At 41.1% G+C, this 23,710-nt stretch overlaps 1 long non-coding RNA gene across 1 annotated transcript in view; it reads left to right on the top strand.

The window, feature by feature from the left end:
- Nucleotides 1-21,066, top strand: part of LOC132655225 (uncharacterized) — a 48,276-nt gene extending 27,210 nt beyond the window's left edge. Inside the window, exons 2-3 of the long non-coding RNA XR_009592956.1 lie at nt 8,294-8,547; nt 20,954-21,066. This is a non-coding gene — a long non-coding RNA (uncharacterized LOC132655225). The remainder of the gene's footprint in view (nt 1-8,293; nt 8,548-20,953) is intronic.
- The last annotated feature ends 2,644 nt before the right edge of the window (nt 21,067-23,710 follow it).

Genomic DNA, 23,710 nt, shown 5'->3' with positions numbered 1-23,710 from the left:
TGAGACTCATAGCCAAACTTTGGGCAGAGTGCAGGGAATCTTACGGAAGAAGGGAGAGATTAAAAAAAAAAAAAGACCTTGAGGGAACAGGAGCTCCATAAGAAGATCAACAGAGCCAACAAATCAGGGCTCAGGGGTCCTGCAGAGCCTAATGCATCAACCAAACCATGCATAAAGAAGACCTAGACCTCTCCCCCTTGCTCGGGTGGAGCCAATAGGCAGCTCAGTCTTCATGTGGGTGCCCTAGCAAAGGGAGCAGGAGCTGTCTCTGACATGGACTCTGTTGGCTGTTCTTTGATTACATCCCCCTAGTTGGGGAGGGGCATTGCCAGGCCACAGAGGAAGAAGATGCCGGCAGTCCTGATGAGACTTGATAGGCTGGGGTCAGATGGTAGGGAGTAGGGCTCCCCCTTTCTGAGAAATGGGAGAGGGGAATAGGGAGGAAGAGGAAGGGAGAGTGGGACTGGGAGAAGGTGAAGAAGGGGGCTACAATCGGGATGTGAAGTGAATAAATTATAAAAAATAAATTTAAATTAAAAAAGACGAGGAGCTAGGTGGGTGATGAGCCTTAGCATAACCAGGGGTGATAAGGGAATTACGGGGCTTTAAAGGAAGCATAAATTTTATTCTACTGTTTTGAGTTTAATAAAACTAACATTTATAAAAAGTTTTTAAAAAAATCACCCCAAAGAGCTCTTTACTATACATATTTCTCTCTCCACCCTTAAAGATCAAGCTTTATTAAGTCTGGGGAAGGGTCTAAAAATTTTTACTTTTTTTTTTTTTTAAGGCATCACTGTGTAGCTTAGGCTAGCTTTAAATTCACAATATTCATGTTTCAGCTTCTCTAGTGTTGGGATTACAGACATGTAAAGCCAGACACAACATAAATCTATAAATCTCAGTGATTAATATAAGCCACTCTCAGTTCACAGGTTGAGGGATAGTGGCATAGACCTTATCTCCAACAGCCAGGTATCAAAGTTGCATTGCTTACATGCTCATACCCTTCGTTCTAAGATGCCCGAGTTAGGCCTTTGAGTTGCTCTGTTATACATGGCCTTTGAGTTGCTCTGTTATACATGTTATACCACCAGGTGAAATAAGCCTGGTCGGTTCCAGTGAAGCTCTGTTGCTAAGAACTTAGGAAACCCACAGAATCCCTTTGCATTTTGTAGGTCTCTGTTACTTTATGAAGGGTTTCTGAAATCCCAGACCTATGATCTTGTCAGGATAAAGCCAATTTTTAAAAAATAAGAATCCACAGAGCCTGAACACTTCGGTGTGAGCTGTAAGCAGCAGAATTTAGTTTCTTTGTCCTCATGGGCCTGAAGAGGAGAGTGGGTACTATGGGCGGCTCTAACTTCAGTTGTATGGTTGAGGCAATTCAGTTGTGTGCTTAGCAACCGGTTCCCTCAATCAGGTAATTGCTTCCGTGCCCAGGAGTACTTCTAGCGTATGGTATATTGAATCTTACAAATCAAGTTATTGCTCAATCATTCATTCTATTTTCAAAGGCATCTTAAAATTGAAAGCTATTTTGAGTTAGCTTTTAAAGGACTAAAGTTAGCCTTTGTTTTATATTAAGAATCACTGATTTACGAATTAGAGAAAAGGCAACAGTGTGGCACACTGGCTGGCTGGTGCCCATGGAGACTAACTTAATAAGGGGAGTGAGCCACACAAGTGAAATCACAGTTTGAAAAGAGAAGGAAGCGCCGGAAGAAGGGAAGACGTGGCTCCACCACATTGGGAGTAAAGGGAGTAACCACAAAGTGCACCAGGGCACCGTCAGAGAGGCACGCACACATCTCCTCCCCGTGAGCCATTCCTCCTTCTGCGGCATGGCAACACCTCCTTAGGAGTCGTGAGCATGCTTCTTTAAATACAGCAATCTGGCAAGAGAATTTGGTTGAAAAAAGAGTTGATGAAAGACGTGACTGTGTAGAAAATCTGAATCATCAGAAACGAAGGATCTGATTCACTCAGCCATGAACTGAGTTGAGATGTGTTCCTTACAGTGATGTTCAGGGAGACACTGATTTCACATTCAGATAGTAGGCAATGTTTTTCTCCAGGACTTTGTAGTATAATTTAACAGATTTTATTTAAAAAAGAACTTTTCAACTCAATTGATTCTAGTTTTATCTTCAAATCTTTCAATTATACTATATTCCCCAAAGCACCATCTAAACTAAACTCGATGTACTCATAACCTTACACAGCTTATACAGCATACAGTCACTTGGGGAAGTACGCTGAAATTATTTTTCATATTTCATAAGGATAAGTACATTTTCCTAGGCATTTGCTTGCTATTTCCTTAGCAAGATTTGGAGGGCTCCTAAATTGACTGTGACTTCTTCAGTTTATGATTTAATAGCATCCACGAGATGTAAGATGTTTTCTGCTCAACAAAAGAATGCCACTGCAGTCTATGTGCTTATAAGAGAAGCTCAAAAGTTAAAATGAAAAGATTAGTTTTTAGGTCAAGAGTACAATTTTTAAAATACTCTCTACTAATCTTTAATAGCATCTGAGAATTCTATGACCCAGAAAGCTAAAAACTGGGCTTTATTTTCTGACTTATAAAAAAGAATTCCGGCTCATAACTTGAAATCCATACACAACTCAACACATGAAGTCAGGTCTGGGGCCATAAAAGGGGCCAAGCTAGATAAGCACAACTGAGGCATCTGTGCCTTCATGTTTCCCTCTTCCTTTGAAGTGGATAAAACAGTTCTGTGAGCCTGAAGGGGGCCGGTGAAATGACACAGCTTTCTTCACCAAGACAAAGAAAAGATGAATAGATTTCAAACTTCTATAAAAATGACTTTCAGAAATCATTGAAATGCAACTTGGCCTGAAAATTTGAACTTAATTATCTAATTTCTGAGAGGCTTTGGGCCCACTTAAACAATGTAAACAATTTTGGCTATAATTACAGTTTAAGGAATCCTACCAATGCTGAGGGATCCGGACACACACACACACACACACACACACACACACACACACACAGAGAGAGAGAGAGATATTTTTGTTGGAAAATTATCTATTTTGTAACTAAAGGATAAATTTAAATTTCCTTGAATTGTTCTAAGTGTTCATGCTTTTATATTTTAAAAAATTTCTCACAGTCTCTGGAGGCAACTGTAGTTGTATATTTTGTTTTACAGAAAGGGATCTGAAGCTCTCCCAGAGTTAAGCAACTTTATCAACAGGTTCATAGCTGGTCCTGGTAGAATCAGAATTTTACCCAGGTAGCTGGGTTTTATTTCTGACATGTTTAAAGAGTATGGTATGTATACCATCTTCCAAAATGGGAGAGTTAAAATCAACTCCTTTTTTATTTTCCCAAGGTGACCCTTTGGTGGTTTTCTTATCTCCTGCCTACTTGTCATTAGCTGTAAAGAAAATGAGACAGTTGTCTCTACAGTCAGCAGTATAAAACATTTAAAAGAGATTTGCAAAAGGAACACTTTTGATTTATGGTACACTGTACTGTATTAAGGACAATTTACTCCACTTGGTACTTCAGGTGACATGCTAGTTACACTTCTCAAAAGACAATTGTTCTTTTCAATGGGGATTTCCTTAGCATTGCGGAAGCAAAGCTCAGCGTCGTCCGGCTGCGGCTCCTCTCTGAAATGTGTGCGCGTGTGCCTGTGTACAAACTCTTCTTTCCTGGTCTTCCTTTGTTTGAGGCGGGCTCCCTATTGTACACGCTAAGCTGCCTGGGCTACATATTATCTGGATTCACCTGTCTCTGCCTCCTGTCTTACCACACGCATGCTATAATTACAGAGACAATCTCCCGCCTCCCCCTTTAGATAGGTACTTTGTTAGTACTTCTCTAAAGTACTATCCACCTTTAGGTTCTATGGATTTGAACTCTGGCCCTTATGCTTGTATAACAACACTTTAGCCACAGAACCATCCCCTGGCCCACGTCATGGTTTCCATGAACAGAATCCAAGTCTTTCTGTTAGAAATTGAGGGAAATGGGGAAGCTCTGCTTAGAATTCGTGAAAAGTGGCCATAAAACAGAATTTATGTTCGTGCCACTGCCTTGATGTACCTGCAAGAAACGTTGCCATCTCTAATTAGAAAGCTTGGCCCAGAATTACCTTGTTAGCAGTGAACCCTCAATAGCTCATCTCTCATGTTTGAAGATCAAGGGGTTTAGTCCCAGTACAGATGCTAAGGACTTCCAGCAACTGGTGCAAATCCAAGCATTTTAAGGGCACAATCAGCTAGAGGAGAGTGTTCTTCTAAGCTCCTTTGGGCACTGAGGTTTTTGTATTAGCTGCTCTCACACATATCTCATGCATGGCACAGTGATAATGACCAAGTTCTCTTCTTTCAATTTATTTGAAGCTTAAGGTCAAAACAGACAAAGAAGTTGCTGGAAAGCTCTGGAAAGGCTAAACAGATTTTAATAAGCCATGTAATGTCTAAAATTCCTAACAATACAAGTGTCTTTTCAAAGTTACCCCCATTAGTAATCATATTCTTACTGTCTACAAATCCATTGTATATTTCACAAAACATTATATTATTTCCTTATTGCGCAATGGTTATTCTTGAACCTGTGGTCAGGTCAGAAGGCTAGGCAGATGGTAGGTACTTTCTATTTAAACGGATTTTTATGCCACTAAAATGAGTATTTGCTCTGCCTAAGAAAAGTATTGACTTTAAAAGTCATGGGCTCCAGACTATTTCCTGTGGGATTTTCTCCCACCATCCTTCCAATTAGTCAGCCAAAGTGATGTTTCTCTAAACACAGTCATTTTTTTCTCTCTGGAGACTTGCCTTCTATCCCAACCAAGAAAGAGAATCTTGGGAAATAAAGAAAGCTCTCCAGATGCCTGCTCCACCAGTGCAGTATTTATGATTAATTATAGTACCCCAATGAGTGACAAGAGAAAACAAACAAACAAACAAACAAACACTGTTTCCTTGCTCATCTCACATGGAAAACCATTTGTTGAAGTTTGAGTTGGAGCCAACTTCCATTGTTTAGACAATAATTAGTCAAATTATACCAATCCCTAGTAATAATAACATAAACTATATAATCGTAATTTAGACCAATGACCTTGGACTTACAAAAATAGAATGTTGGGGTATTGCATTGCATGCTATATCATTACAATTCTATACTGCTGAACTCGAGGCTTTTATATAAGTTAATGACTTTACAATACCCTTGACATAAACAACTCTAAAAGTAACTATGTTAAGTTCCACAAAATGCTCAATAAGCACTTTATTTTAAATGAGTTAGTCCATTAGTAAAATAACACAAGACCGTCATGTAAACAATGACTTCAGGTATTTCACAGATACATCGACTTTGCAGAAAGCACTTCGATTGCACTGTTTCAGAGCAAAGGCTCTCATTCAAATTATTGACTGATTAAAGCAAACCAACATTGTTTCTAATCAGAGAAACGCTGAAACTGTTCTAAACCCACTGTCAGAGGAGTTCACGGTAAGTAACAGAATGGGCTGTGCATATAAAAATAAACCTCAGGCTGGATATTTCACATCAACAGAACGATGAATAAAACTCTTCCAGCACAGTAGGCAAATCTCCCCTTTAATAAGCAGCCAGGAAAAAGCAATATTTCAGTGTTTGCCTTCCTTCCTCTGAGGGAGAAGGTTTCACTAGGACTTATTTTACTTCCTTTTCAGTCTGTCCTATTTTCTTGGCTCTCACAGCCAGCTCCAGTAGCAACACGACAATAGCACTTTGCACTTGCCCAAAGCGCCTTTTCTCTAAAACTCTCAGCTGTGGTCTATGCGAGGAGAGTGTAAAACAGGGGAAAGAACACAAACATCCAAATCCATCCTCTCATACAAATGTTTGAGAGACCTAGAATCGTATTAACTCAAGGCAGGGCAGAGGGGAGCCCCACCCCCAACCCTTTCCCGGGAAAAACCCAAACAAATGAGCAAACAGTGTCCGAAAAAAAATGTTTAGTAGCCATGAGGCCTCGGGTAAAACTGGCCATTATCTTGAGCTCTGTCCCACATATAAAACAGAGCATGCCTTCATGAAGACGTGAAGAATAAACAGCAGGAATCTCCTAAAGCAGAACTGGGGGGTGGGGGCAGAACTTTAGAATTCTAAAAATAAGTCTTAAGTGGATACCTAGAAAATATTCATGTTTCTGGAACAGGGAACACTTTTGTTTTTATCACTTTCATTTTTATTAAAAAATGAAACGGTTCACTTGTTTAGGGAAGATACATCTCAAAATTAAAATGTTTTAGAAAATAAAACTTACTGAAACATTTTTTGTTGCTCTGTCTCTATCTCCACAAATCTTTATGAAAGAAAGAACTTTCTCTACAAATGTCTAAGTTCTCTGGTGTGGGTGGGAGATTATCATGAGACAGAGCATTGGAAGCCCTCGGAAGCCCAGTACCTGGATTTTGGAGAACTACTCCTTTCTCTCTCCTCTTGGCATCAACAATGACCTTTAAACAGAGAGCACTTCCCCCTTCACATTCTGTTAAAGATGCAAATGATTTTTTCAGGATTTATCTGCTAATTAAAAGAGCTGGTTTATGTGGACTGGAAACGTCCCATCTTTAAGCCCAGATTTTTGAATCCAGTGAACTTGAAATAAAATTACACATAATAACTGTCCACTCCTATATCGTAAAAAAACACAGGGAGAAAAGTAAATCTGCTGAAGTACACAAAAATGTCTTTTTTACTTTTACTTTGTATGTTGTGTGTGCGTGTGTGCATGCCACATGTGTTTGGGTCCCTATGGGGTCAGAAGAGTTTGTCAGATACCCTAGGACTGGAGTTACAAATAGTTGTGAGCTGCCCAACACTGGTGCCTGTAAACACAGGACCTCTGAAAGAGCAGCAATGCTCTTAACCACTGAGCCATCTTTCCAGCCTCGTGAGCTTTTATTATAAGCCCCTATTTCTTCTGGGTTTAAGAAAATATAAACTTTTAAAAAGATTACCCATCAGTGTATATATAATACTACCTTTTTTTTAAAAAAACACACACAACAACTCAAATATAACACATTTAAAATTTTTTTTTAAAAATTTATTACAATTTATTCATTTTGTACCTGGCTGTAGCCCCCTTTCTTGTCCCTCCCAATCCCACTCTTCCTCTTCTCCTCCCATGCCCCTTCCCCAGTCCACTGATAGGGGAGATCCTCCTCCCCTTCCATCTGACCCTAGACTATCAGGTCTCATCAGGACTGTCTACACTGTCTTCCTCTGTGGCCTCGTAAGGCTGTTCCCCCCTTAGGGAGAAGGTGATCAAAGAACCAGCCACTGAGTTCATGTCAGAGACAGCTCCTGTTCCCCTTACAAGGGAACCCACTTGGATACTGAGCATCCATGGGCTACACCTGTGCAAAGGTTCTAGGTTATCTCCATGAATGGTCCTTGGTTGGAGTATCAGTCTCAGAAAAGACCCCTGGGCCCAGATTTTTTGGTTCTGTTACTTTCCTTGTGGAGTTCCTGTCTCTAGGTCTTTCTATCTCTCCTCCTCATAGTTTGGCTATGAGTCTCAGCATCTGCTTCAGTACCCTGCTGGGTAGTCTTTCAGAGGCCCTCTGTGGTAGGCTCTTATCCTGTTCCCTGTTTTCTCCCATGTAAGAGGATAGTAATCATGGCAAAGATTTATCCTAGGAATGCAAGGCTGGTTGAATACTGGAAAATCCATACATATAATATACATTATCATCTCAATATCTATACATGATGCTTTCAGTAAACCAAAAATAAACAAATAATAAATAAAAATGGCTCCAAGCAACAAGACCTTCATCTAACATCATGCTAAATGCTGCATGAACAATATTTTCCTTATAAGCAAGAATATAAGGATGTCTGCTCTCATGCCACTTAGCATCCTACTGAAGGTCTTAGCAAACAAACAGTAGAAAACAGAAATGCACACAAAGAGGAAATGAGTACAATCTTCTCTGTTTGAAAGCAAATGAGGGTGTCTGAGGACCAAGAACATTAGTTATTAGGGTAATGCTAACTAAAACTACAGTGACATACAGCTACATACGAATTACTGTAGCTTAAAGCACAGATCACGTATGGGGTGGTGTGCAGAATGACAGAACCCTGCTAGCAGTGGTGGAAAGAAATGTCGGTGGAGCTATTCTAGAAAATAGCTTATATCTTTATAAAGTTAACCGTTGGGGGTTTTTTTCTATCCCATTCCTAAGATATTTACCCAAGAGAAATAAAAATTCATTTCTATAAAATTATTATTTTTTTGTTTGTTTGAAGGCTTGCTCTTAGTTAAAAGGAAAAACTGGAGATGACTCAGTGTTGCTCTTTGCCTGGTGAATAGAAGCAAACTTTGGTCCATCTCTGCGACAAGATAATCACTCAGCAACACCCAGACATGGACTACTCATGCATGCTACATCAAGGACGAATTGTAAATGCCTTTTGTTAAGTGAAAGACTCAAAAGACCGCACCTCATGTGAATCACCTACACCACAGCCCAGCAGAGGAAAGACCCTACAAGAGAAAACAGGTAAGTGGTCACCAGGGGCTGGGACTAAGACCTCCAGGAGGGGCTGAAGCTAAAGCCGTAAAGGGAGGTTTTGAGAGCCGCATAACTGCAAGCATCAAAGACTGTAGAGTAACATCCCAAAAGCATGAAGGGTCTGTAGGTGAGGGCTGTTCATGTCCCGAGTGATCTGGTACACACAGGTGAAGACATGGAAGCTGGAAGGCCAAATACAATATACTAATGGCGATCATCTCCTTAATGCATATTTCAGAAGATTAAATTTGCTTCCACGTCTCTTTCTGAGATGTTAAAGTGATGCTGATCAACGCGCATTGCTTTTGTTTCTAAGAGAAAAAGAAGGTCTTTGTTTCTATCTGCTCATGTGAGGCTCCAGACCTGGTGAAGAGGGCAAGTGCCTCTCAGAGGCCTCCAGATTCCAGTCCAGTTCCCTCTGCCCACCTGCCCTTTGTCCTCTGTAACAGTTTCAGAGTGGTGGCCTTCATTTAAAGACGCTGGGCTGGTTGATGAACGCCCACTCTATTGTTTCTTGAGTCTCGTGCACACATAAGACTGGGTCAGTAAAACAGGGGAAAGTATAAAACAGGGGAAAGAACACAAACATCCAAATCCAAACTTTGTATGTTGTGTGTTGTATGTTGTGTGTGGCTGAGCTGTCATAAGCCAGGCACTGCTAGGAGCTCTACATAATTTCTTACACAATCCCACCACAGCAACTTTGAATGATGAACCTTTTCAGCCCTGAATTTAGAGGTGCTAGTAGTCATCTAATAGAGACAGAAGTTGGGTAAATCCAGAGTCCAAATTCTTAACTGTCTCAGTGAAGTGAGGTGATTAGGAAACACAGCACCTGAAAGAAAGCCCAGCTCTAAAGCCCGGCTTGCTTGGTAGGGGCATGGTATCGGAAAACTTGCTTAACCTCCCTGAGTCTATCCTTTCCTCTCTGATTATTGCAGAGACCCTCAGTTCCCACCAAGAGGACTGTCTAACTATTCAGGAATAGTACCAGGTTCTTCTCGCTTCTTGTTCACGGCTTTCCTAATTCCTCACCCAAGAGGATTTTCCCTTCTCTCTTCACCTCATTTTTCTCTACCCAACAAGACTCAGCCTAAGGCTCTGGACCTAAAACAATGATACTTTATAAACCTCTTTGTAGTTAGATGATCATTAAAAATTTTATGAACATTGTTTTATCATCAATTAAATATATGGTTATTTACATTTTAGTTATCATTTGTTTTACTGGGTTTGTTTGTTGAGACATTGTCTAACTTTGTAGGTCAGGCTAGCCTCAAACTTGTGGCAATCCTCCTGCCTCAGCATGCACCATCATGCTGGCTCTGTCATCCGATTATTTTTAAATGTAATTGAATAGGATGAAGCAAAATTTAAAATGATGTTTTTACACTATTGGTGTTAGACAGCAGCAATATAGACTGTGTCCTTTATCCTCCATGTTCCACTGATGAGTGTTCTTCTCCTGTGCAAACCCACAGAGGTTCTGGAAGCCCAACAGCACCTAACAGTGACAGCATACAAGAAACTCAGATTAGTACTGTGTTTTGCTTTGATGATTCATCATTTGATGAGAAAAATAATATGGGCTATGAAATACCAACCGATTAAATTATGTATGCAATCTTAACTTTAGTTGCAAAAGATAAAATTTCTAAAGAGACAGCCCATTTCCCCCTTTCAAAAAAGAGAAATAAAACATTCTGCCAATAATATCTTCAGTTAAGAGCTGATGTCTTCTATGACACAGAATCCTAACTGTGGAAATGCCTATGTGAAATATTCTTCTGCAAAACCTTACCTAAAATAATTCTGCTAATAAGATTTCAATGTGCCTGGCAAATATTGCCCTGGCCACCTGCAACATTTCAACAGAAGTGAAATGAATATGTTTACTTTATCGCAAAGGTGACTAGCAAAGGTCAAGTGATTTCGCCAAGGTCACCTTTCAACATTACAACTGAATCCAAGCGCCTTTGGACACCTGAGACCCTATGTTAGCCTTTCTTCATGGAATACTGGAACTCAAAATCACTCCCATACCCTTAGGACATTTTATACCCACTAATGATACCACTTATTTTGAGTGCCTACAATTTGTAAGCTCTCTGCAAGAGCAGAAGCTGAGGCCAATGAATGCCCCTCCCCACTGTCATCTAAGTAGCTCTGTGTTAGTCAGTGCGCAGAGGAAAGGACTCTCTCTCTCTCTCTCTCTCTCTCTCTCTCTCTCTCTCACACACACACACACACACACACACACCAGACCAAGCTTCTCCTATCCCACTAACTCTGCTGCAGGCAGGTATGTTGTTAAGAAATGACATAAAATTGGTAAATCTGCAATACTGCTCCACCCCCACCACATGCTAAGAGGTTTTTCCAGATGATAATACACACAAAAAAAAATCCATAGTTCAGACAGGAGGCAACTGGGAAAGTGGCTTCAGGGATATGATGATGGAGATGCTCGTACAAGATAAATTGCTTTTTGATAATTAGATTTGAGGCAATTTTTTTTGGTCTTCTGACTCCATTGTTTAGTATAATTCAGAAAAGACTTAAAATTCCAAGGAGATAAATGTCTTCTCGACACACTCAATCTCTTTACAATTATATCCAAGATAACTAAATGAGAAATTCTGTGAAATTTATATGATGGGTTTATTTGCCAAATATTTTCAATATTCAAGTGGTTCAGTTTTTCAACCAAACTATAATGAAAGCTTGAAGAAGAAAGTTAGTCCAGAGTACATCATCATTAACATTCTAAAAGAAAGAAAGGGAGCTAGATAAGCATTTCAACAAAGGAAATTAGCAAAATGAACCTGATTTCATGTTTTAAGTATTCCCAGATAGATCCTGGAATCATAGCATAAATAAAGGATTCAAATTATTAAAACTGAAAAATTTAAAAAGCACAAGATTAAGGTGCATGAACACTGTGTTAACCTCATTCTCTTTTATTAACAAATATTAAAAATGTTTTCCGCTGGTCCTGTACCTCAGGTTCAAGATGACTTCTTCTTTTTTTTTTCCAATGCAGTTTATTCAGGAACCTTGAACAATCATCTGACTCTGGGGAAAGCCAGCCCACAGCTTAAATAGCCTCTGGGTAGCCAACCCCAGGGTGCCATGTGGGCAATGCAGATAGGTCCACTTACATGGAAGCAAGCCAGATCCTTGGCCTTAGCCAAATGTGAAGTTGTTCGTGACAGAGAGCACTCACCATCGGGAAGGTGGAAGGCGGAAACCAGCTCCATCTTTAAGGCGCAGCATTACACAGCTCTCTGCAGTTCCCCCTTTTTGTTTTAGACGCATCAGGCAAGAGTAGAGGTCTGATCTCTGATATTAGAAATAAATTGGGACTTTGTACTGATGTTCATTTAGGTGTCATCCACCCAAAGAACATCAGACCCGTCCGATACCTTTTTCTCAGAGGTGGGACCTGGGGCATCAACCCGCTCAAGATGACTTCTTAACTAACAGCCTTTCCTTTTCACAGCAAATTTGCTTGACTTTGTGTCTTTATGCTGACATCCATATACATTAGTACTCCAGGTCCACCGAGACCCAGCATGAGAATAATCTACAGCCAACACTCAGTTTTTTAAAGGGAGAGGTGGAGGAGTAACACAGGGCTCCCTCCTGAGAACCAGAAAATCAACAATACCAACAAAAACTCATGGCAGCCTCTTTGCATGGTCCATGGGAAGCCCACCCCATCTACGGCCCTGGGAGGTCTGATCATTTAAAGATATTTGGATGGGAAAGGGAGGCTAGTGATTCTGAGGGACGCAGAATATGAAGAACAGATATGGGAAGAGGAAAAGGCAGAGTAAGGAGTGAGCGATGGGCAAAGAGCACAGACAGGTGGCTTGGAGAGGGGAGCAGAGAAAGAGGTTAAACACTCTAACATAGAGCTGGTGCGTGGTGGGATTTGAGGATAATAAAAGATTGGCAAATTCAAGCAAGAGCAAAATGTGGGTGATACTCAGCCGACACTGGCTCAGCAGCCCCTCTGCATTTCCCTTGGTTGTTTTGTTTTGTTTTGTTTGCTTTACTGCACTGTGAGTCCTTGCTCAGGGGCTCACTTTGGAGAAACACCAAACCTTGGAGTTCTTACTCATACCATCCTATGATGCCCCTCTCCAGAAATTAATGAATACTATCTTGTAACCTCCAAAATATTCAGATAACGAAGTTATTTTTCACCTGAAACTCATCTGTTGATACCATTACATAACACAGCTGCCCACATTACTCTAGGAGCTTGGCCTCCCATCAGTTGCTACAAGAGATCATTGCTTCTGACACTTGCATTAGTCAAGGAATCCTCTCCGCCTCCCCCCCCCATGAAGCAGGAGGTAGAGATATTGTAAGGATGATTGAATCGGGGGAACTAGAAATTAAAAGTAAGAGCCTATGCAATTGTACAGCTGATGACATTGGCTTGGTATTCCATTACAATATATAAAGTATTCCAGTCAACTTTGTTTTAAAGTGTAAACCAAAATATTGACTATGCCAGCAGCTCTCTATACATGCATCAGAATGACCTGGAAAGAAATGTGCTGAAATACACAGCACTGGAGCCTCCCCAGAGTTCCCAACTCAGTATGTTTAGGGACGCCCCATGAAAATCATCATTCAAGCAATACCAGGTATTTAAGAAGGGAAAGTTGCAGGTAGGTGTGTGTGTGTGTGTGTGTGTGTGTGTGTGTGTGTATTAAATTAGTGTATTCGATTACTCTCAGGCTGTGATGGTGACCCTAGAATCACACTGAGTTTCAGGGTGCTAATATAAGTGGGGAAGTGTTTCGACATGTATACCTTGAGGACTATCAATCTGAAAATCCTAGGGCTGGTGGAAGGGTGGTGAAATTGTTACAAGTGCAGATTGCTGCTCTACCCCTACAGAGACTCTGTCAGAAACGCTGGAGGTGAGGCACGTGGTCTTCATGTCAAACAAGAGCTTCTGAAGCTTTTTACAGATTGAGAATACTGTTCTGGCGGCTGAAGGCAACAGCACATAGGGACCAGCACTTCTAAGCACTGACTATTGATTATTATGTCTTAATTTTATTATTTGTCTTTTGTTAGCTGTTGATGACATAATCAGAAAAGGTAAAGAGGGCCTTAAAATACAAGGTTAGACTTTTAATAACCTCTGTTGCTCTGTATTAGCAAAAAAAAACTCCATAGAGAAAAAAACCTAGAAACTAGACCATCTGTTACATCTTTTCACAAATTTCAATTATTTGCTTCTTACCTATTTTGTTTTTATAGGCCATCACAAATTGTTGTCTAGACTTCTTTTGTTAAGAGTAAGGGAAAAATGTTTTGTAATGATTATTTAATATGTTGCTAAATCCAGAAGATAGAAGTGGTCTGCCAGCAAATGCCATATTGAAGTTTCCTAAATACTACAGAAAATAGAAATTATTTACAGTTAGTATTCAACATTGGCAAACACGCCATGCTATTAAAGATGGATTTGCATATGTTATATTAGGAGGCATGCAAATGTATGTGCAAAACTAGGCATAATTAATCACTTCTACCAATGATGAATACTCCACTGCCCACTTTTGCCATCCAATCTCCATTGCTTTCTTTTGGGCACAGATGTATGTTTCTAATCTCCTAGGAGTTCAGCATATGTTCAGTAGCTCTTTCTTCACCCCAAATTTCTGTGCTAACACCTACGCTCAAAGGACTGAACCACTTGGAAATGATTCCATGTTCTCATACAAAGAGCAAGAAAATAAAAGTTTCAACAGCTGCGAATGGAAACAGTCATTTCTCACCCTCGAGCTTATTGTCAGCCTCCTAGAAAGTCCACTTTCAGAAAGCCCACCGGGCTGCCTCCGTGTGCAGATTCCGTGAGTCTGGCGTGGCCAGGAAATGTGACTTTCTCACTCAGCCTATGCTCTTCACGAGCTCGTGCCGGCCCGGCTCCGCGCGCACAGGCTTGGGGCGGACTCTGGAAGTGCAGCAGCACTGCTGTTGCTGTCTAGTTGATCTTAGTATTCTTACATGGCAGACGGTTCCTGAGCACTTGCTGGGTAGTCGTCAAGTAACTACTCACTCTGCATGACGGAGTTAAGACTCCGAGAAGTAGTTCTAGCCATGAAGGCATTTGGCTTTATCATGGAATAGAAGGAGGTCAAGACACTCAAGTCATTTCTAGATGAGGGGTGCTGGACTAGGTGCTGGGTCCAACCAGCTGCCATTACACTTTACTGTTCACTAGTGGAACTGAACATCCTAAGGAAACTGAGACGAAGTTTTTAGGTCTGCAGTCAAAATGCACTGGGAGACTTCTTTCTCACCTTCCTATTTGGGATCTAAACCTACCACTTCAGCTCTGGCTCCTTATTTCTTATAAAGAACTCTACAACTAGCTCGAATCACTCTCCCATGTTTCCTGCCTAGCCTTCCAAGCAAACCAACTTACTCTGTGCTCTCACAATAGTGTTCTTCCTGTCCCAGTGTTTGGCCTTAATGGATATGCAATGGACAACCTTCTTTTTCTTGGTCAGGAATGATTTGTTCTTTTAAGAGAGTGCTTTATTCATATCAGTATGCCAAAAACTTGGGAGGTTTGACTGAGACAACATGGAAACTGTGGTTATGGCCTATTCTGAAAAGGGATACGAACTGCTTTCGTTTTGGAGAGATTCTAGAGATTATATATCTTTGCTTATTCTTACATATCTAGCCATTCAATCCTCTCTCAACTACCGACTCATTGATCTGTGTGTAAGTCAAGGTATAGATTACAAGTATAAATTGTCCATACTACACACACTTAACAGTTAATGTTTTGTTACAATGATTTTAAACTGTTTTTATAGCAAATCTACTGAGATAAGTCTTTTTCAGTTCAGTTAATTTCTACGTTTGCCTCTGAAATATTGGTTGAAAACCTTTTTCCCTAAAGAAGTAGGTAAGAAAGTAGCAAAGGAATGACAGCTGTAGAAAATGAATGGAAGGACAAGAATGTTAAATTTGATTAGGGCAGACTACTGGCATAATAAAAGAGACAAAGCTGACATTGTGCTTTAGTTCAAAGATAGTGATGAAGGCCAAGCTCTTCCACTGGACCTGTGCCCAGCACTGCCTTTGTGCCAAGTCCAGAGAAGCAGTCAAACAGCATGTAACCAATGTGACCTGTAAACAAGGGGTCACAGCAAGGCCACTGGAGTCAACCACATCTTAGTGGGGTAGCACTGAGGGAAAAAATATGGTAGACTTCTAAAAGGGGTTTCTGTGCCTTTGGAGAGCAGGAGAACAGTTTGCATAAAGGGGAGTTTTTTCCTAGGTCTGAATCCTCTTTTCATAAGGCATTTGTTGCTTGGCAACGGCGGCAGTTTCCACTGCTGTCCTAAGGTCTTCTCAAGCACCAGGCTACACTCTGAGACCTCCCTTTATTAACTACCACACTGCAGTTCACTAGAATTTTATCTGTCACACATGCCAGACTAGAAGCTCTGTGAGGGCAAGGTATCATTTGCTATGTGTTTGAAAGGTCTCCTAATGACATGGATGGAACACCGCGAGGGTTGGGGCTGATGAAGGGGAAAATTAGCCACTTATCTCTATCACAGGTAGTTTTCGTAAAAACACCCATTTTTTCTGAATGGACATCATTTGTTTTGGTTATCCTGATGATAAAACAGGCTGCCTCAGACCGAAGGTGTGTGTGTGTGTGTGTGTGTGTGTGTGTGTGTGTGTGTTTCCTTACACCACAGGAGTGGGGAGGGTGATTTTATTAGCTTAATGGTGAGGAGGCAGAAAATAGGTCTAGCCTAGGATACCCGGGTGGATCAAATCTCCTGTAAAAGAAAAAGCATCAGACCTTCTCCCATCCCAGTCATTGCTAAAGAGCAATCCTGGACCTGACTGAATTTTAACAGGACAGGTGGCTGCTTCCTCTACCATGTTTGTCTCCTTCCCTCTGACTTTTTATGCCTATACAAAGATTCTTGGGAAGCAAATAATCCTGTTCCTGAGGAGAATTACAGCTTCAAATTTTTCTTCTTTCCTCTTGACCAGGGTCCAGGAATCTTGAATGAATAATTTAAAAGACCAAATGAGATGGTCCATGCTTTACAGTGTGTTTTTCTATCTCACTGTGCATACACCCTGCCATTTTCTTTTTTGTAATCATCCATAATTTTCTTATTTAAAACAGAAGATCATCTACTTGAATATTGTATAATTACTCCACATTCGATGAAATGGGAGCTATTAAAAATGGTTGGGCACAGATTACCATATTTTCTTACAGGGAGGCAAGAAACTGATTTGAGACCTGTGTCAGAGGATTAGGGAAGAGTCACAGAAACCTTAGGATTTTTCAACATCTTCCCAGTGAATTCTCTAACACATAAGTCACCTTCCTTGTATCTCTGATATTTAAGGTACACAGTTCCTGCCTTTGCCCTGTTAAAGAAGAGGACACAGGACAAATAGCCAAGAAGGATGTGGAAAAGTGATCAGCATAGCTTATCACCAGGGAAATGTCAAACAAATAGAGTGAGGTATTACCTCACTCAGTAAGAAGAGATTGCAAATGTTGGCAAGGATACAAAACTCTTACACACTGTTGATGAGAATGTAAATTAGTGTAACCAAGTATGGAAAACAGTATGGAGGCGGCTTAAAAACCAAAAAGAGAACTGCCACATGCAAACCATCCTACTACTGTGTAAATATCTGGAGGAAACAAAACCACCACGGTATCAGAAAGATAACTTAACTCAGCACTGTATCAGAAAGATAACTTAACTCAGCACTGTTGACAATAGCCAAGATAAGGAATAAACCATGGTATTCATGGAAGAAAAACAGAAAATGTGATAGATATTTGCAGTAGATATTATTCAGTCATAAAGGTCTGAAATTCTGTCATCTGTAGCAAGAGGAGTGGAATTGATGGTTGCTGAGTGAAGTAATCCAGGCACACAATAAAGATGCTGAGTGTTTTCATCCGTGGTCTCTAAAAACAGAAGAAGCGCAGAAGAAGAGAATGGAGCCAGGACCAGAGGGACGGAGAAGAGTGGGGATGGAAGCAAAAGAAGATACCTAACCGATACCAAAGCACAGTTAGACAGCAGGAAGTAGTCCTGGCCTTCTGTGTCATAGCACTGTAGCTATAAGCAACAATAACTAATAGCATATTTAAAAATAACTAGAAAAGAGTAATCAGAAACATTCTAATAGAAATTACAAATGTATATAAGTCAATAAATGCCCCAAAGACACATCTTGTCCCACCAAATGAAATCTCCAGAGCCAGGAATGGGTTACTTCTAATTGAGCTGCTGGCTAAAGGGTTCTCACAGAAATCCCCAAACATCTCAGACTACTGCCAAGGCTATTATCTGCTTCCCACAAACCAATGGTAAGGCCCTACTATGAAGACAATACTTACATATCTCACTGAGCATGGAGAAGTCAATATGGTGCCTAACTAGAGCCTTCCCCCCTACTGACTAGTATTCATGGTACTGGAAGGTACTCTGTACACTACCAAAGGAGAAAGGTAAACACCATCAGAGCTACAAACCTGACAATCTATACTGTTGATCTGCCTGCATGGTAAGCTAGTGTAACAGCGGCACAAATGTGAGAGTAACTCATCATTATCTGATTGTAGTCAAGATCCACTCCAAGAGCTAGAACCCATGCCTGACACTGCTTGGGGGGCTAAAAATCCGAGATTACATAGCTCACTGGCCTACAGGATATCCAAATACAAAGCAGTAAGATGACTCCTAACAACATTCTATTATTCCCGTAGATCAGTGTGTGCTCAATTAGCCATTCTCAGAGAAGCTTCCTCCTGCAGTAGATGGCAACTAATACAGAGACCTATGATTGGACAATGTGCAGAGACTGAGAGATCTTGGAATATCCAGTCCTAAAAATCCTAAATGGGATATCTCCATCAAACTCATCCCCTCAGAGCTATGTGGAAAAGAGGCAAAAAGCTTATAGGATCCGGAGAGGATGGTGATACCAAGGAAACATTGTCTTCCAGACACCACAGGACTGGCACACACATGACTTCACAGAGACTATGGCAGCTTGCCCAGGGCCTGGACAGGTCCAAGCCAGATGGGGTCCCAGAGCTGAGAATGAGAAATGAATATGATCTCCCACCCATAGCCAAGAAGCGACCCTCAACTAAAAACTGTTTGCAAAGAAAAAATCATTTTCTCCATTGGGGTAAAACTGGGTAGATAAGCCACACTGAAGGACAGTCCCGTGCCCAACAGTAGGACAACACAAACAAGCTCCTGGTATTTTTGTAGATTCTTTGTCTCAAGTTGCTTTGTTTGTTTGTTTTAATTATCTTACTGGTCTTTTGTTTATATATTAGAGTTTCTAATTTTTTGTTTTGTTTTTGCTTTTTGGTGTGTGTTTCTTGTGATTTTTCTTCCCCCCCCTTTTAAAAATTCTTTTTTGGCCTGTTTGTTTTCTAAAGAGAGAAAAAAGATGAAGTCGTGGCATTGGAGAGGTGGAGAGGTTCTGGTAGGAGATGGGGGAGGGGAAACTAGGATCACAATATATTGCATGAAAAATTATTTTTAATAAAAAATTACAAGTGTTTGAGAAAAAGTGCTCATAGCCCTGATTTGGGGTGTGTGTATGTATGACAGTACCATAGATGTGTGATATATAAATGGTGTGTGTGTGTGTGTGTGTCAACAAAATATATACAATGAAGTAGAAAGATAAACACCAAGGTCATCACTGCAGTCTCAAATTTGCAGATATGTGAGATATAAGTGATGACTATTGAAAAATATTCAGAAATTTCATTAACGTGGTGAATAATCAGTAAGTTAATGGTCACCTTTGTTCTTCAAATATCATTCCTTCCTTCACCAAACTCATGCAAACTAGCTTACTGTTAATGAGTGGAGATGAAGGAAAAAATAATATGTGTGCACAGTTCTCATCTGTGGAGATTTACAGATTATGACTCTTCTACATTTACTTCTGTCAGAATGTTTTACTGTCAGATTGAATCTAGACTAGTTTACAAAGGGAGTTAGAAAAAAAATCATCTTAAGTGAGGTAACCCAGACCCAGAAAGACAAACATGGTATGTACTCACTTATAAGTGGACATTAGCTGTAAAGTACAGGAAACCAGGCTACAAACCAAGGACCCAGAAAGGCTTAAATTGGGGGGTGAGTCACACAAGGATCTCCCTGGGAAGGGGAAACTGGATAGATTTTGAAGGTGTGCTGAGGGTGGGTGGGGTTGGGAACAGGAGAGATCAGAGTAGAAGGATACTGAGAGAAATAACTGGAATTGGGGGTCCCTTTGGGGGTGAAGTGGAAACCTCGGGCAAAGGAAACTCCATGCAGTCTATGAGAGTAACCCCAGCAAGGATGCCTAGTAATGGGGGACAGAGAGCCTGAACTGGCCATCTTCTGTAGCCAGGCAAGGCCTCAAGTGGAGAGATTGGGACACCAACCTAACAAAATCTTCAACCCCCGGTTTGTCCTGCCTGCAGTGTTCTCAGACCTGGAGCCTAGCAGAATCATCATGAAAGAGCAGAGAGACTTCATCCAGCAGTGGATGGAACAGATGCCGAATTAAGTCCCACAGCCAAACATTATTAGGCAGAGCTATGGAGGAGTGGGAAGAGGAGTTAGAGAAACCAGAAGGGTCAGGGACACACCAGGAAACACGGCCCACAGAATCAACTGACCAGGGTTCCCAGGAACTTCCAGAAATCAGGGAGCCTATAGGGGTCTGACCTAGGCCCTCTACATTTATGTTATGGCTGAGTGGCTTGGTGTTCCTGTGTTAACAGTGGGAGCAGGGGCCGTGTCTGACTCTGGCCTACTTGGGGGACCCTTTTCCTCCTGCTGGGTTGCCTAGTCCAGCTGACGTAATGTTGTGGGCCTGGTCTTACTGTAGTTTGTTATGCCATGTTTGGTTGATATCCCTGGAAGGCCTGCTTTTTTTTTTTGAGGGGAGGGGCGTGGATTTGAGGAAGAAGGGAGGTGGGAAGGAGAGCCTGGGGGAGTGGAGGGAGGAAAGGGAGGGAAAACTTCAGTCAGGATGTAATATATAAGAAAAGAATAAAATTTTTAATTAAAAAAAGAAAAAATGCAAAGCATTTTAGAAATCATTATCTACATATAAACAGTGCAGACCTTCAAAGGATATTTTTACTTTCTAGCATTCACCAATCCTGACCATTTCAATACTATATATGCACAAAGTATAATCCTCCTTTCCCAGTTTCTTATTTCTGACAGTGGTATCATAGTCCACAGGATCATCAAAGTTGGCACTTGGATTTTTTTCTTCAAAGAACTTCCAGATAAAATTATGCTTTTTAAAATCAGCTTATCTCTGACAGGTCTCTCCTTCGAGAATTAAAGTTACAAGAACTTCCACAACACCATCTACACTTACAGAGGAGAAATGTAAGTATTATGGTGAAGAGGGAGCAACGGTGTCGCCTACCCAGGGCTGCTGAGAGGCAGAAGACATTATGCGGTACTTTCTGCTCTCTACTTGGTTTAAGTGAAATCTTTTGCAGCTGCCTGTCTCAGGAGAGCCAGAAAGCCTTTTCTTCAACTTTTTAGTACTCTGAGTCTCAAGCTGGTAATTTGGAGAGCATTACCCTTCAAAATTGTAGAAGGGAGAATAGAGCAGAGCAGTAGAGACCATATTGATTACAGGCACTAGCTCTTGCATGAACATGGGATAAGATAGGTAATGAGTCCTGATCCTTGCTTGATTCAGTTCTGTTCATATGATGCCAACGACGTCAACATGAGGGGTCTTAATATGTTTTCCTGGCAGTCTCCAACTTCTGAGGTCAAATAATCCATCTTGTCTCAGCCTCCTGACTGCTGGGACTATAACTGCGTGCCACTACAATCAGCTCAAAACCATTCTAAAGCAGCTTTTAATGCAGGTAGAATTCAGCTCTGCCATGTCTGCTGTGTGATTCAGTAAGTTACCTCCCCAGCCTCAGTATTTAGGAAATGGGCTTGCGACAAACAAGCCCCATCTCAGCAGCTGTGGATTTTTGTCTCTTTTTCTACTTTACTGAGGGAAAAATAGGGAACCTTTTCCTTTTTGAGGGTTTTGGGTTTTTGTTGTTGTTGTTATTTATTTATATGAGACAGGGTTTCTCTATGTAGCCTTGGCTGTCCTGGACCCACTTTGTAGTCGAGGCTGGCCTTGAACTCATAGAGATCCACCTGCCTCTGCCTCTGAGTTCCAGGATTAAAGGCGTGTGCTACCAGGCCTGGCTTTTAATCTTTTCCTTTTCATGGATGTTATTCCAGCATCGAGAACAACCTGACAATCATATCATAGTCCAGAAAATCTTTTTATGTATATAAGCGAATGAAAGAATGCCTGAGAAATTCTTAACACAGAGCCTAACCATGGTTAAAAATAATAGCTGCACAATAAATATTAGTATAAAGTGTGCTTTTGTGAAGTATTTCTCAAATGAAGGATCATATGCAGTAGGCATTATAAAGAGTGAAATATTTTTTAGGGAACAGATTTGTAACTTTTCTATCTTCATCTGCTTGTCTTATGTGACCAACACACTCTTTCTTCCCTGTCATACCTATTAACAGACTATATAACCTACTGAATATAGGTTCAGAATACACTGTCTAACCTATTGAATATACTTTGGGAGACAATGAATCAGGTCAGGGTTCTAGTTTGGAGCCTAGTAAGGAAAGTGAGGCCCAAATAATAAGTGGTTTGCCAAAACCATTTAGCTATAACCAGCATCAATTGCAGACTGAGAGACAAATGTCCCATCTCCCAGGCTTCCATCACCCTCCCACCTGAGGTCAGGTAAGTGCTGCTGTGCGGACAGTACATTGTTTTTCAGTATTAGAAAGTATAATATTTAAATACCACCTGCACCTCCTCTCCTTAGTAACAGCCAGAGAAGGAGCCTTGACCATGGGCTGCCACATACCATCTGGTTCTCCTGGAAACCCAGCCCTCCTGGAGGGTCCTGGTGGGGTCCACCCCAGTTGCTTCCACTGTAATATCATCTACAACTGGACGGAAACACAGACAAACAAACTGCAAATTACCAACCTTCCCTGCCTCAAGCCTCTCCCCAGGTGTGTTACTCTTTTGTTTACTATTGAAAACATCTGTGTCATTTCTATGCACCCATTAAACAGGTGCTGTGTTTCACACCGAAAGGCAGCTTCATTTTGGCAGGTGGAGGTGTAAAGTAGGAAATGACATCTAAATATAAGTTAGACTAGAACAGGAACCTGTGACAGATGAGAGGTGCTATGAGGCTCAGTGTTCTGCTTTCGCTCTTCCCCGCCCCTGGCAAGTTTTCAAGTATTTGGGAAAAGCATAAGAACAATGTGTTTACAAACACAGCTCTGTGTTTATGACACCTTCTGCTTTTTCTGTTATGCTGAATAAAAAGAGAAAGCTTCTTTGGATATGGAGAGGCAGTACCATCTGAGATAGCTCCCACAATCTTTTCACAACTCTCTGGGTAACAGCATCAGCAGATAAAACTGTTTGTCTGGCGCAATGCTCTATGCTTTGGTGGGAAGAAAGAGCAAGTCCAGCTGTATTAGACTGTGGAGATGGAACTGGAGCAGTAGCTGAGAGGTCATCTTGAGATACAACCACAAGTCAGAGAGAGACAGAGACACAGAGAGACTGTCAGAGAAGGACCCAAGTCTTTTGAAAACCCAAAGCTCATCCCCAATGACACACCTCACCCAACAAGGCCACACCTTCGAATCCTCCCCAAACGGCTCCAATGAAAGGCCACACCTTCAGTTCCAATGAAAGGCCACACATTCAAACATGAGCTTATGTGGCCTTTCTCATTCAATCCCAACTCCCAAACTTCACTGGCTTCTTGATTGTGTGATGGTACAGTAGAGGTAATCCACGCAGCCTCTTCCATGTCATGATTTAGAAGTGTGAGCTTTTCCCCACGTGCTCCAGTTGTTCTTGGGAGCCTTGAAGTCACTTGCATTATGATGGCTAAAGGAGAGAGCAAGGAAACAGCACTCTGCCTCAGATAAAACTCCAAATGGAAGCACAAATTCCCCTATCAAAATTTAGGTGGTTCCCCATGGAAGCAAAGATCAGG

This window comes from Meriones unguiculatus, chromosome 7 (genome assembly GCF_030254825.1).
Source record: "Meriones unguiculatus strain TT.TT164.6M chromosome 7, Bangor_MerUng_6.1, whole genome shotgun sequence".
In the NCBI taxonomy this organism is placed as follows: Eukaryota; Metazoa; Chordata; class Mammalia; order Rodentia; family Muridae; genus Meriones; species Meriones unguiculatus.
Note: the sequence above shows the minus strand (reverse complement) of the source record. Positions and strands in the feature narration are given on the sequence as shown.